This window comes from Choloepus didactylus, chromosome 16 (genome assembly GCF_015220235.1).
Source record: "Choloepus didactylus isolate mChoDid1 chromosome 16, mChoDid1.pri, whole genome shotgun sequence".
Taxonomy (NCBI): domain Eukaryota; kingdom Metazoa; phylum Chordata; class Mammalia; order Pilosa; family Megalonychidae; genus Choloepus; species Choloepus didactylus.
Window position 1 is genome coordinate 23,538,252 of NC_051322.1, and position 14,646 is coordinate 23,552,897.

The 14,646-nt window shown below is 32.5% G+C and overlaps 1 protein-coding gene across 4 annotated transcripts in view; it reads right to left on the reverse strand.

Moving 5' to 3' along the window:
- WDR7 (WD repeat domain 7) overlaps nt 1-14,646 on the reverse strand; it is a 430,734-nt gene that overhangs the window by 192,010 nt on the left and 224,078 nt on the right. The window lies entirely within an intron of this gene.

Genomic DNA, 14,646 nt, shown 5'->3' on the forward strand with positions numbered 1-14,646 from the left:
TATACATTCATTTATCCATGCTCTGTATTATCTTATTTTTCCTTTTATTCTCTTCTTGAATATCAAAATGTTGAATTTTTTTTTTACGTCACTTTTAGTGGAACCATTCTCAATTTGGGAGGAAATTTTTAAAATTTTTAAAATCCCCAATATTTAAGACATCTATGTAATCAGAAATCTTTTAGGTAATAACTATCTCCAAACATATGTAATTCTTGGTTCAGTTTAGCTTTTAAAGGTAAATTTGTGATATATATCAAGTTCTTAAAACTGTACAAATGGTAACATTAACAAGATCATTATTATTTTTTCCTGTGGAAAGAAATATTTCAGAAACACATTGGCTAGTGGCTTGTAAAAGTATGTAACCCTGAAAACATTGCAAATCATTCTCATAGATAATTTTTTCTCATATAGTTTACAATAACGTTGAGGAAAAGACAGCTCCTGTGATGAGATTTACCTGTAAAAACCCTGGACTAGACATGGTGTGTTTGTTTCAAAGACCAAATAAAACACATAAGACTTAACATTTGGTGGACCATTAGAATACATTCTATGAAGATTTTATATCTGTGCACACAGTATAGTGAGAAATACATCGTTATACCTGAGGTCATTTTTTATCATAAACTGACAAATCATTTATCGGATTCACTTAAAAATATATTCACCCAGGTAATTAACTCTATCAACAAAGTGATATGAGGCCAGATCAAAAGGTATAACTGCCGTGTTCTACCTTTGAAGAGTTAATATCTGTTCGTTCATAGAAATATTTGTAGTATTCATTTTTCTGAATTATTATCCAGTTGGTCACAATAATGAAACTGATGACATGATTAAAGTTACTTTTTTATCGAAGTTTGTTTGGTGTAAATTAGAACTAAGGGATTTCCAGCTTTTATTATTCTCAGCAGATTACTTCATAATGCTATCTCTTAATTTGAAAAATGATCACCTTGTTTCACATGATCTTTCCCCTCTTCCGCATTCTTCATTGCAAGAGAAGGGGCTAAGTAGAAATAATGGCACACAGTCAGGGGCAACATAATATCTTGGGAATTAAACCTTTGTAGTAACAGCAGATCTGGAAAAAGTTCTGGTGGTTAGCCCAAAGCAAAGTTACATAGTAAAGACTTTAATTACCCAGTCCACAAATAGCAGATAAATGAGATTTTACCTTTTTTACTGAGCATCGTGTGAATGTATTAAAACTTGAGATGGTTTACATATTGTACAATTCCTAAGAACTAAATAGTCCATGTAAAGAAATTTAAAGGAGAAATAAGAAGTTCAAAGATAACTTTGACCTTTAATATACTAATTACATTAATAGATGATCAAGAAAGCAAAGCTTTGAAAAAGAAAAAGGAAAAGTAACTATGAATGGATACTTAAAGTTTAAAGGTCTTTGACAAAATAAACCACAGACCTAAACTGTTAAATATATATTCATTATTATTATGAACCTATAGAAAAAGCCATCCAAATATGGCCCAAAGGAATATGCATATATGTAAGTGACATATTATAAAGTTTTATTCTATCTACTGTTTCCAAGATATTTTTCTTAGAATTATGTGACTCTATATTTTTCCTTATGATTTCAACTCCTGATCAAATATCTTCTGCAACTAATTTAATGAATCGTCATGCTTGGTCAAGTTTAAAGATTCTTTATGTATCAGGATTCTTCCATTGTACGTGGGAATAGACATATTCTTGGGAGCGTGAGGTTAAAAAATACTGATTTTAGGTCACTAGCTCTATTTTTTCAAAGAGAATTCTAAAAAGCTTTAGGAGCTTGAAGAAATAGAAAGCCTGAATTGCTATTAGATAGCTACTAATATTAACTTTCATATAACTATTTTATAAGACTTCCCATTAATTCATTTACTCCATTTAGAACTTGGATTTGTGTTGTCTACTTTGCGCATATCAGACTGAAACAGCCTTTGGGCCTTGAATTTTGGTACAGTCTCTCCAAAGCCTAACCAAAAAAGGCTTACTTAGCACATATGTGCAGTGATATTGGATATCTAACTCATTGATCCGTTACCACTATGGATTTGGGAAAGCTACCATTCCTTAAATGAATACTTAGAGAAAATTAATGTTTTAACCTATATATGTATGTAGTCAAATACTTAAGTCTATAAGATGTCATGCTATTTTAAAAGACTGGTTTTAAAAAAGTCTGCTTCTGTTACATGATAACACATAATCATTTCCTCAACATTCTGCCATAGCTAACTAGCTCAAATCACCAGGTTACTTAGGAAACGTGAAGAGATACAGCTACAATCTTCTCTTACCTTAATTTATCTCTTATTAGGACACATAGATTCTTCCATACATAAAAATCTAGATGACACATATGTGTACTAGTGCCCAGTAACCACAGGTGCCCTTATTGGGCTTAACTGCTCTGAGACTTTAGGGCAGGACAAAAAGAGGAACATAAAATCGAGAGAAGATAAAATTTACAAAGAACTCCTACCATCACCACTGCCATAAGACCACCATGTCAGGATCATAAACTGTCCCATAAGGGTTCAATAGAGACAGACAAAAGCAATACAAGGAAGAAGTTAACATATGCATAACATTTCTCTCAAATGTAAACTTGTTTTTAGTATTAACAACAACAACAAAAAAAAACAATTAGAATAATTTCTTGAATACTTTAATGTTTTGGATTGCTAAAAAATACTGCAATAATAACTAACAGTTTTTACTTATGGGGAAGAAAAGCCTCCAAATATGTTAAAGGTAAAAGATTGCCTATTTTAAATAAAACCCAAAAGCAACAACAGACAACCTAAAATTCATTTTTTAATAATTTAATAAATATTAGGTTCATACAACTTACCTACTTACCTAACACACCTTGGTGCTTCACATATCTACTAATGCAGTATTTGTTATAATGATGTAATTATATGCCTAATCACTTTTCAAGTTTGTTTACAAACACAGAAATATCATTAAGAGTTTAAAAGGAAAAGAAAACAAATCAGAGGTAGAAAGCATAAAACATCTCCCAGGACCAAGATAAGATAACTGTTTTTCTATAATTTTAGAGGAAAGGGGGGTCATAAAATGCTTCTAACAAAACAATACCCATATTTTATAGATAAGGACAGTTAAGCAGGTTAAGTGGTCAAGTGACAAGGTGAAGAACACAAAGAGAGTGGGCACTCGTGAGAACCTCTTTCCAGATCGATCTCCAGAATCTTCACTGGCCTAGTAAGTCAGTGTTTGTTGCACAGACTAGTTAATATTTGACACGTGCTCAAAGATTAATCTCTGTTTAAGCATCTTCAAATCTGCCTAATTTAAAATGTTCCTTAAAATAACAACGAGCGAACAAGATTTATAGTTAGAAAAAATGTCTTAAAATAAGTTTGATCTATAATATCTAATGATGTTACATTTATTTTCTACCGGGGTGTTAATAAAAAAATGTAAAAAATTTGGGGGAGATATTCTATTAAGTGTATATTGCATATTTTACTGTAAGTACATTAAATTGGATTTATATGGAATAATCAAACATACCAAAAACAATACAAAACACTGAGCACAAACATTATTACCATTCAGAGACCAAATAAATAAAACATTATTCAACTGGGTGATAAAATCAGCACGTCATCCACAGAAACATCAACTGTTTCCACAGAAGAAAATTTTCTTTAAATTCAATATAAGAAGAAAAACACTAATTCAAAATATAAAAAAGTCTTAGTTACCCCTACCTAAGCCTCCCTGTAAGTTAATGTCCACCATTCACAGATGTTTTCTGAACTCACACAATGAACTCCCAACATTGCAAATAAATTCAAGATCATTTCAAAAGTTTACATCACAATATCAGAGAATAGCTAAGAGTCACCATAAGGGTTAAGACAATCATTTTCTACCACACACTAGTGCTATTCTAAGCTGATAGTGTGTTTAAACCCACACCAATGAAATCAATACAGCACTGTTCTATTCAAGGTGAGACCAAATAAACCTGTCTGAAGCTTTGAGAAATAGGCTTTGCAATATACTTTGAGTGCTAAATGCCTTTCAGTCCAGAGATCTGTCATTAAATAATCATTAGCCATCATTCACTCTTCCTAAAAAGCTTAACATCTAAACTTGTTCAGCATCTGCGAAAGCATTAGTATAGACTACCAAGTAAGTACTCATTAGTACGTAGGGATGTTTCAACCACTCCACTCAATCATGCATCATTTTATCAAAAAATACCCCAAAGTAGTAATGCATGTATATTTATCATTTGATTAGAATGATAAGTATACAAATGAGTAGTAAAAAGGGCATCAACATAATCATCAGCCTCCTTTGGATAACACAGCACATGTGACCCATCCAAATAAAATCTATTTTATCTTTCATTCTAGTCTTTCAGACTGCATTTTGACAGAACACCTAGGATGGCTGAGAAATTAAGGAGTCAGAAACAAACAAACAAAAATCTGTTATCTTTTCCACCATTCAGCATCATATATTACTCAACATCACATACCAGTCAAATAAAACTAAGTTCATCAGGATAGATATTTCATTGAGGTAATCTTTGCTTTGATCCGGAATGGATTTTGAAATAATCTTTCCTTTATCAATGCTATTCATATCTCAACTTCAATATATGATCATCTCAACTACTGAATATCTACAATAACGGACCCTGTATTATTTTAGATATCATGAAACAGGGAGAGAAAATTAAGGTATATTAGTCTTTTTTTCCCCGTTACCTGAAATATTAAATAAACAATATGAAAATGATCTTTATTTAGTAATATATTTGGAGCATATGCATGAATTTGATGGTCAAGGGAATTTACTCTGCAGTTAGAAAAAGTTAATTACCGTGAGCTATTACACTAATCCTCAATGACATTAATGATCATTTCTGAAAGACATTAATCTCTTCTTCATTTTTAAAAGCTCAAATAAAAATATATGGCTAGCTACTTATGATCTCATCAACCCTTTTACAACTTAACACTTTTAATTTATTTAATAGAGATTTCAGCTTAAATGAGAGTCATGATATTACCTGAACATTTTGTTTAACTAGATGGCATCTGATACCCAGGAGTATTTAGGTAACTAAATACAAAATAAAAATGTTCTTTTCACTATTAGGTACTTCAAAATTCCAAATATACCTAGCATAAATGTAAACTGCAATATTCAGAAACTTTCTAGTGTTCTAATTATCAGTCTATTTGATCTATGGCTCTTTCATTTTTCCATCAGTACCACAACATAACCTTTCAGTTGCTCAGATGTGAAGCAAAACGTTCCTTGGATAGTTTGGTAAATGTAACATCACAATATTATATATCAATTTGCAAAATATTTTAAGGTTCAGAAATTTAAAAAAGTAATATAAAATCAAAACTCATCACAGATAATTTTTAATGGTCAAATTTTCCCTTAAATGTAGTATCAAGATTTTTAGAAATTTTAAAATATACTATAAAATATAAAATGGATGCACAATTTTTACTCATTAAGGTACAATTAATAGTTACATTGACTTGACCAACTAGTTAACTTAAAGCAAAATAACAGCCTAGTCATTAAGAAAAGGAGATACTTCATTGGAAAAGCGCAAGAAAAATAGTAAAACTAAAACTCATCTATTTATATAAAAGCATAATATGTGGATAAGAGAAAAGGGGAATATACAAATTAGCATAAGTATTGTGAATATAAATTAGTCATTCTTTCCTAAAAGAGCTTTAAATCTCAAAAGTTTTGAAAACATAGTTTCACAATAAATAAATAACTTTTGCAAGTATAATAATTTGCAAGAAGATGTAAGAATTTTTTTTCAATGTATAATTTACAAAATTAGCTCCACTGAACCTGATTCTGGCCGGGCCCCCGTAGAGGTAAACTTTTTCAGAACTTCAGGTAAATTCTCATTTTTCAACCTACAAAACAGTAGTCTGACAAAGTGCTCACATCCCTTTCAAAAACTGTACCAAGAGTCTCCTACTGCTAGCCTTTTATTGACTGTGGAATCAATATAAAATTATTTATAGAATCTTTCCTAAATTTTAAGTAATAAGTTTTGCTTCTTTATCATTATAATTTTTTAATTAATTAAAAACAGAATTGATTATCCCCACAATTAAATTTATCCTCTTAAAAGTAAAAATAAGACATGGAATTTTTTTTGCCCTAACAATACCATTGTTTTGTATATATAAACAATAATGTTGCAAAAAAGAAACAAAATGTTGTTTTCAAATAATGCATGCCTTTAAAGATATTTTAGATTAACTGTTAATACAAAAACATGATCAATAAAAGCAATTCATCTTTGATTCTCAAATCTCACTGGATATAGGTAAAACTTCAATAAAACTGGTATGTGTCTGGATTTTACATTTTGAAGCATGATTACTATTTTATTGAAAAGTATAAAGGAGTAACACACTATTTTAAATTATAGTCATTTTGAAACTGAGTTGCAACTTATCCTGATTCTTTATGAATAGACTAGGTTTTTACTAGAAATCAGTTGGAAGGCAGGTAAAATTAGATAGCCATGGCTTATCAGAATATTAATAAGCAATAGAGCAATATGAAATTCTTTTTATATGCTAAAATAAAAGGAAAAATACTAAAATAAAATTACATTTTTGCTTGCAAATGTTTAAGAAGCAGAAAATATTTTCACTAACATTACATATAATCTGAAATAAAGAAAAATGAAAACAAAATGCATTTTCATTAATATTTATCATTATTTCACTGTTATCAAACCTGGATTTTACTTTATATTTTTCATTCACATGTCCTAAAACTAAAAAGACTACACTAAAACCTATGGACATTCAATAGGCAAGTTAAGCTTTATCACATTTCACATATTTATTCACTATAAAAAACACTAGGAAGTAAGAAAATTTTTCAAAGAACATAGTGAACGAGCTACGCTGAATTTAAGGGCTGACTGTATAAAATTAATACTAGAAATAACAAAGAGAATGGAGTTCCTGATGAACACATTTAAGAAACTGCACATAGATTTAATCCAAAAAAGCCAAAATTACAACATAAACATTACTTACTAAATATCTTTGCAATGCATTATCTGATACATTTACATTTTTAAGTATTTAAATCAATCAGATAAAAACTTCTCACATAAAATAATAAAGCATACAGAGTTCAAAGATATAGAAACATAATAGCTGACAACAGTAAAGTGCTTCTGAAAATTGTTTCAGTTTTGTTTCTGAATTTTTCTCTTTGTAATGAGTATTTATATTCAAATTTTCTTACTTTCTATACAACTGGACCTACTAGGCTTACTTGGGAAATCCGAAATTTAAAATTTTATAGAACATACTTACATATATTAATAATCCAACTCATTCAGTCCTCAAAAATCAATTGAAAAAAAAAGAAATGCACGTATCTACATGATACAATGATCACTTAAATATTTTTGTGTAAAAGTACTGAAAGAGTCAGACAGTCTAATTGTTAGCTTTTAGCAAGGATTACATTAGGCTACAGGCTATTAAGCATGCATTCCTTATCCTAATTAAATGTCCAAAATGGCTAGATTTAATTTTCATAAGAGAGACAAATCAATATTACCCTTGTTTCCTTACAATATTTTTCAAAACCCCTAAACCTAAAACCCATGCTTACTCCTAGAGTGACAGATACAGAAAATCAGCAGGTTCTTGAAATATGCTACAACAGTCCTGTTCAAAAATGAAAGGCCAATACTATATTCAAGAAAAAAATGAAACCACAAATAAGTAACAGAATTCTAGCAGGCCCCACCGCATTGTGGAAGCTCAATACTCGACTGCTCTGCTGTTGGAGGAACTCCAGAGAGTGAACCTGGGGTGATAAAAGACTTGACAAAGCAATTCTGACTGTGCAGCAATGCTAAGTTGCGGACTAATACAGGAACAGGAGGCCCAATCCCTGTCTTTCACCGTGTGCAATTTACACACGGCTTTATCAATAGCCTTAGTACTGAATACAGAACACACTCTATTTGGCTTTCAGTCAATTAAGCTTTAAGCTGTCAGCAAACAAGACTTTTAAGTTAATTTTGAATCACCACGAATCAAGCTGAAGGTTGTGAAAGGGCGGCTCACATGCCAGCATGAAAAAGGGCAGTTTAATTGCCTCTGAATAGCTATTATATGCTGCAATTGGCCTATTGAATCTTAGATGATCTATTTATTTATCAAAGTGCAACCATCAAAGATTAGCAAAGGAGTGAATAATATGAATTGTACTTTCACTGTTTTGCATAAGAAACTGACGCTGTATTTGCAGAGGCATAAAGAATTCATATTTAAAACATTTTATTTTTAATGAAAAAACTGTGAAATAGAAAATTAGCAAAACAAAGTAGTCAACATGGAATTGAATAGAGGAATTCAATTTCTATGAAATAAAGATACATCTTTTTTTAAAAGATAGACCTTTTACCAGAAAATATTTTCATGTATTATTTAATGCAAAATTGGTGATTTAGAATGATATACTCCTTTTTAAATGTTCACTTTCAAAAATTTCCATCAATTAAAGAATTATAAATTGAATTAAATCAGAGATTGTAACACATCTTATTTTAGTATTCTTGAATTGTGGGAAGGGGAAGAACATCAAATATATAATTTCAATAGTTTCTTTAAGAGTAATGATTTCAAAACATGACAATCAAATTTAAAGGATTATATTTCTATCTGCATCATATCTATTTTTAAAAAGACTGTAGTTGGCCACAATCCTAATCAGTTTTCTCCTCAAATTATTTTTTTCAATTGCATGTACCATAGTTTATTATTATAGGGTTACTCATGAGTGCTAGATGCGTATATTGATTTTTTTATTAGAAGAGAGCACTGAAGCATTAGGTCGAGGTGGGGGAAATGCTCAGATTTTGTAAACAGATGTAAACGTAGATCAAATTTAGGGAGGGTAAAACTGAACTATTTTATTCTGAGTGGAATGAGCTATGGTTCTCTTACATTTTTACATGTTATTCTTTCACTAGTATATATACTGAATCACGCATTGATGGTTGATTTACACAGGCAACTCACATAGAGATTAATGGATATAAAGTATTTTATTCAAAGTGCTAAATAAATGCTGAGTATTACTAATGAAACTAAAATTTTGATAGACTACTGGTTAATCTGTGTGTTTCCTCAGGAAGAGTCTCTTCCTGGACGCTTGGGCCCATGACTCTGTAAGCACGAGACGGGCTTGTGGCTCGGTACTGACCACTGTTCCAGGAACCACCACCCATCCAGGAGCTGAAATTCAGTGAAGGCATGTGGGAATCCTTTCTCCTTTTCTCTTCTCCTAACCATCATTATGAAATACTTTTGTAGTATTTATATTCACAAAACAACTTATATTCCTCACAAAAATCGAAGGTCTTAAAACCATAAATATAATGACATTATATTTATTACTGACTTCTCAGAGAAATACAGGAGGGAAGTTGAAAAAGCATAAGAGGACAGACTTCCCAGGATAAAACAAAGTGGAAACCATGTGAAGGAGGAACATCATCATCATCATTATGAAGCATTAACAAAAGATCTCTGTGTTCGAAGGTCACAAATGCTCATTGCAGGTCTCCTACTAGGTTTGTGTATTTTACATATTTCTATAAGACACAAAGTGTTCCAGACTCTTTCACATTACTCATCTAAACACCTCATTTGTACTAGGAGGGGAGACTTTACAGGGTATGAGACAGACTTGGACTCTTCCTTGCTGCAGTTTACATCCAGGAAAGGAAGGCAAACACAGAGACAAATAAAAAAAATTACAAATGTGAGAGTACTCAGAAAACATAAGAGATTGAGACAGGAAATAAGGTAGAAAACAATCAACTTTAGATAGAGTGATCAGAGATAAGGAAGGTGAGGCACAGTGGTTGCATAATTTGCCCAAGTCTCATAGCTACTAAGTGATGGAGCCAGGGTGTGAACCCAGACAGACTCATTCAAAGGCAATGCTTTTTACTTATCTTAAAGAAAGAAAGAAACAAAAATCAAATATTATTAACCTTTTCCTCAAAGACCTCAGAGCCTAATAGGAAAGCAAACATAAATAACTGAAGCCCAAGGAGAACTCAATTCTTGTCATTAAGCAAGGACAAGAAGAAGAAAGTTGTGGGTGCTCAGAGGAAGTTGGCCTCAGCTGGGGAAAGGGAGGGCCTCATAGAGGAGGTGCCATTCAAGGTTGGTCCTGGAGTCCACTGGGGTTTTGAACAAGAAGAAATGGGTGTGCATCTAAGGGTAAGAAACTAAAGCAGAAGTAGAGGCCTAACCTGACCACCAACCCACTACCCCCACCCCGCCCTCAACCCTCATTTACTCTGCTCTATTTCCCATGGCATGTACCGCCTTCTAACATACCATAAAATATATTAATTTATTATGTTTACTGCCCCCCACAATGCCCGCCCACTGCTAGAACGTAAGCTGCCTGAGAGTACTGACTGAGATTCCTGTCATTTTGTTCATGGATGTAGCTCAAGTGCCTGGAACAGTGCCTGGCAGGTTGATGCTTAATAAAGATTTGTGGAATTAATGAATAAAGTACAAAAGCAGAACAGCCCCAGTCACACATGGGAAGCAGGAACCAGTTAACTTTGACCCAAGAGAGATCCTGAAAGCAAGAAGTGGATGCTAAGGCTAGAATGGTGAAGTAGTTTTAGAATTTAGGGCCTTGAAAACTAGGATAAAGAGACTGAATCATAATCTCAAAGCAACGAAAAGCCAGCAAAATATTTCAAATCTCATGGCGATTACTAGGAAGCACAACCTGGCAACTGTGAATTTAACAGTTTTTTAGATATGAGACAATAGCTACTAAAAGTCACACTGTAGGGTAGAGGCTATGAAAACAGAAGAGATATTATACAGCAAGAAAAACTTTGTGTAAGCCTCTGTGTTTACAAGAGCAAAGAGGTACAAGAAGGCGGTAAAGAGTCAAATAAGATTTTAAGCTTTCATGACTGGGTGAAGGGTGCCATTAATAAAAATAAGTTCAGTTTAAACATAACTGAGTTTGAACTACCCTAAGGATAATCAGATGGAGAAGCTTAGCAAGAAAGTGAAAATACGAGCCTGGAGCTCAGCAGAAAGATGTGGTCTGGAGAAAGAAAGCTGGACAATCATTCATGTCTAGGTGATAAGTAATGCTGAGCTTCCCAAGGAAAAGAATAGAGAGAGAGGGCTGAGTGAGAACTCCGGGAAAACCTTTATTATGTACTAAACATTAGGAGAGAGAAAAAGCTTTATGGAGAATGTAGCAGAAGCTCCCCTTTCCTACTTTCTTCATCTGACAAAACTGCGCAGCCTTTCAAGTCCACCCGAAATGTCACGAGCCAGTGGGTCTCTCCCCTAGGCTCCCACACTGCTCAGCGCAGGGCCTTACTGTGGCATTAATCAGGCTGTATAGTAATTGGCCACTTCAAATGTCTTTTACTCCTTGCCCATTGCAGGGCACCCCCTCCAAAACACACACACATGTAGACACACACATGTACATACACACCTGCATATGTATGTATTTGTATGCATATATGAATACATGAGTGCCTAAGTGTGTATATACCAACACATATATATATGTATGTGTATGTGTCTGAGTGTGTGCAAAAAGCAGATCTCACCCTCATATTACGTAACTTTCTCCTTCTAGGTTATAAAAATAATTACATGGGGGTACAGATTAGACAGAAGAAAAAATTTTAGAATAGCTGTAGTCTCAGCAAATGATCTTTATTACTCAAAAATTTACCAAGGGAGGGAGAAGGGAGAAAAGTAAAATGGCATTAAACACTCACTTCATAGTATTGTCTATTTGTTTTCAAGAAATTTTAGGAAGCTTAGGAGGTTATTCAATATTTTGTTGTATAAGTTATGAATACAGAATAAATAGACTTAGTAATTCCAGGATAATAGCATAAAAATATACCATATAATAATACATCTTTTATTTAAAAGTAAAATGTGGATCATTCTTGTTTAAATCAAAAAAAATTTTAGATATTATAAGATCTTTGAAACAATGGAAGTTGATTTCTTCGGCTGAACAACTACACATAAAAGCTCATCTGCCATGAGAAGGCAGCCTGTCAGAACACACAGATTGTTCCACAGAGTCAACCTTAGAAACTCAGAAACTTGGTCAGGGTGGTCTTACTTGCCACTCCTCTAGTTTCCTTGAAGGGTTCATCCCTAAGCTCCCCCCGCTTCCTGCCCCACCCCTCACCCCATCTCTCCCAGGGGTACTAAAGTGACTTTTCTGATTGATAAGTCTAGGATGAGGAATTTGTCAGTAGTTCAGCCACTTTCCTTCTCTTTGGGATACATTTACTTGCAAAGAGCAAACATTCTGCTCTGCTCTCAAAGTCAAGAGTTTTACAGAGGCAGGTGTACAAAGGGGAAAGCTGGTGGTTTTCCACAACAGACTGTGATGAATAATTAACGTGGCTGTAAAACGTATTATGGAAGAACAAAGGACCAAGAATAGCCAAGACACTTCTGAAGAAGAAAGAAAAGAGGAAAGACATGCCCTACTGGACATAAAGTCTAATTATAAAGCTACAGTAATTAAAACAGCATGGTATAGGTGCAGGGATAGATAAATTTACACATAGAATTAAATAGGGAGCCAAAAAAGAGCTCAGATATATATATATATATAAATAATGAAAAAAACGTAACTTTCATGAATGAAAATGAAGATCCACTTTATAACATACAAAAACCAACAATAGATAAGGAATCCATGTACCAATAGCAAAACATCAAAACTTTTTGAAGAAAATATAGATAATGATATAGGAAAGGATCTCTTAAACTAGATCTTAAAAAGACTAATTTTTAAGGAGAGATTAAGGAAGATGAAGGATTGGTAACTATGACTACATGAAAATTAAGAACTTCTATTCATCAAGAGCACCTTAAAAATGAAACTCTAAGGTACAAACTGAGAGAAGATATTTGCCACACATAATTGGCAAAATATTAGTATCCTGAACATACAGAGAACTTCTGCAATTAGAAAAAGCCAAGAAATATAATGAAAAATGGGCAAAAGACATGAAGAGGCAGTTCACAGAAGAAGAAACACACACACACTCAGGAAAATGCAAACCAAGAGCAAACAAGATACCATTTTCTACACTTTCAACTGGCAAAATTTTAAACACCAAATACTGGAAAGGACATAGATCAATAAAATCTCTCATGTACCTTGGATAAGGGTTTGTTTCTATTTTATAGATTGATCATTTGCATCTCCTAAGACACAGCAATTCCAGAACTAGACATATGCTCAAGAGAAAACTGTATGTAAATGTACAGAAGACGTGGGAGAGAATGTTCACAACAGCCCTGTTTACAATAGCAAAAACAAAACAAAAACAAAACAACTCTAAAAATGCAAACATCCATTGGCAGAAAATGGATAAATAAATTACAATTTTTCCTATTTACTATTAATAATCAGAAAAAAATGACTGAATTTCAGGTACAAGGAAACAACAGTCACAAAATTCAAAAGAGCAGTTCCCTCTAGAAACAGGCAAAAGGATGGAATAGAGGAAGAACACGTATGTAGATGTGTAATTGGCAATATTCTAGTTCTTGGTTTGGGTGGTTGTTTCATGTGTGATTTAACCATTATATTTAATTAATTAAATAAAATATATGGAAAATTAGTAAAATAAAATACAAGGGGGACTTTAATTTAATGGATTGATGATGTGTGTTTTTGTTTGTGTTTGTTTGTGTGTGTTAGGTAGGGAAAGCATCCTGAAAGAAAACAGGAAAATGAACAGGCAAAATATTTGTACTGGATGGAACCTATTAAATCATTAAAATAAAGGTTAAGAATGATGTTTAGGTTATAAGACTAAGTGGAGGAATAAAATATTAGGGCGCATAATTGTATATTACCTATAATAACTTCAAAAATACACAGGAAAAAAGTGGAAGAAATTCATCAATTTATTAACAGTTATTGTGTTGATATATTTGATACATATGCTATTCTATATTTCTCTTCCTTTTCTGTTTTCTAAAATTTCTGCAAGATAGTTCATGTTAGTTGTATAATTTAAAAAATGTTTTAAACTGTTCATATTTACAAAAGAAAAAACCTTCTAGGGAAGTTTCATATTTTTCCCAACCCCTTCATTTCCCCATAAACCAATAATTAATGTTTATATTTACCAATAATTCCATGGATTTAAATCTATTTGCATATCTATGTAGGGCAAACAAATTGTGTGACCATGTTAACTTAATGTTAGAAACTGCAATCAGGTAAAATCTCCATATAATTACAAACTTAAGAAATTTTTTTTTTTTAATTAAAAACCATGCTAAAGTATTTACTTAGTTGGAGCCCTAGGTTTATCAGCAAAATGTGTATTCATTTTTACATTAAATGATTGTAAATATCCACAGACATTCAGCAATCTAAATATTTGAGTCCATATATATGTATACACACATAAACACACACACACACCATATATAACACATTTAATGTACCTGACACTAGGTCCAGCCTTTATATAGGTGCCACTGGAAT